Genomic DNA, 1,677 nt, shown 5'->3' on the forward strand with positions numbered 1-1,677 from the left:
GAGGAGGATGGGACATAGCAGAGGGTGGGGGATGGGGAATCAAGGATGGCAAAACAAAAGGCAAGGTATGCAGGACATAAGAATTGGAAAATTATTTGCTGAGAACATGTATGTTGATGTGCTTGATTGAGCCAATGCACAGTGTATTTTGGATGGAAAATTCATTCGTGTGTTGTGATGGTGTATAGTGAATTAATGTAGAGAATGAATAAATTAAAAAAAAAGATTGGAGGACATAAAAACAGTGAAAAGTTATAGACACTGGAGACAGTGTGGAGGGAGGGTGGGGAAGAGGAAAGAGTATAAGGAAGGAAATCAGGGATTAAAAATAGAGAGGCAAGACATTTATGGGACGTAGAAATGGTTTATTACCTGTTGATTATAATGTGTATAGAATTCTCAACTGGACTGGTCTGAGGTGTGTTTCATGTTGGGTAAATTCTCTTTACAAGCCAGATGATGTATAGTGATCAAATGTTTAAAAAAATAAGAATAATAAAAATAATATATAATATAAAATGTAAAATAAATAAATGAAATCACTCCCCCAAAAAAAAGAAGAAGAGAAAAAGAGCAGGCTGGCTATGAAGGAACTTTAGTGACAAGGAAAAGGTCAAGTTCCTCTTATGCATAAAGCTCTCAGCTTGGGCTCTCGCTGCTGGCATGGCTGCTCCTGCACACAGTTCATAACAAAAGGCTCCAAAGCAATAATCACTTCCATGGATGGGATTAGGTAGGGCAGAGATGTGCAGAACTTGAGAACAGGAGTACAGACAGAGCAAATTTTGAAAACATCTCATGAAAGGTCATGACTCAAACGACTACTCTCTGTATTGGTCAGCAAGTCCCTGAGCAGGAAATCACAGGGCTGCCCAGGATCTTGATAAGTCTGATCAACCATCAGGCCTCCCTCCAGTTCCTGCAGGAACCTCTCCAGGTCACAGTAGTACTCTCCAATGACTGTCCATCCCAAGAGGCTCCTCCATCAGCACAGAGCATCCACCGTTTTAGCAAGAAGAATGGAAGAAAGGTAAGAGTTTATCAAGAATTTCAAAAGCCTTTCTGTTTTATTTTTCTCTTCTTAGTCCACATCCCAATACTCCACTGTGAGGTCAAGTATTCAGGGAGTCACTAGGACTCCAACAGGAAAAGACAGGAGACACGAAACTCCATCCTGGCATTGCTGGGTGCTTGCGGGCTTGACTAGAGACCTGAAGTGTATAAACCAGGGCTCTTTCCCATTATGGAAACTAACCCTACATTCTCCCCCTGCTCTCAGCCACATTCTACCCTACAATGGTGATTAATCTGCTACTTAAATTTAGGGAGAAAACTAAGACATCTACATGTTTCTCAAAAGTAAAGTGGTATTCATAACCCAGATTTCATGGATTTCCTTGTTTTCCAAACTTTTTTCTTCTGTGTATCTGGTAGAGTACCATTATAAAATAGAAGACCCAATCTGGGATAAAAGAGTTTCGTTAACTATTCAGAAAGATAGGGAAGTTGAGGGAATGTTATATGAGGTGGGAAAACTCCAAAGACCATCGACAGAAAATTTTTCCTACCTCTTTGACTGAAGGTACAAAGGGGAGAAGCAGATACCAGAACTCAGTGAGGCCTGCAACTATATGAGGTAGGTATACCTGTGGCTGAAGAATAGGCTACTAGACAAGG

The 1,677-nt window shown here is 40.7% G+C and overlaps 1 pseudogene; it reads left to right on the forward strand.

The window, feature by feature from the left end:
• The first annotated feature begins 956 nt into the window (after positions 1–956).
• The window catches only part of LOC102500666 (mas-related G-protein coupled receptor member X2-like), a 2,045-nt pseudogene continuing 1,324 nt past the window's right edge, over positions 957–1,677 (forward strand).

Source organism: Tupaia chinensis, unplaced genomic scaffold, assembly GCF_000334495.1.
Source record: "Tupaia chinensis unplaced genomic scaffold, TupChi_1.0 Scaffold140166_1, whole genome shotgun sequence".
NCBI classification, from domain to species: Eukaryota; Metazoa; Chordata; class Mammalia; order Scandentia; family Tupaiidae; genus Tupaia; species Tupaia belangeri.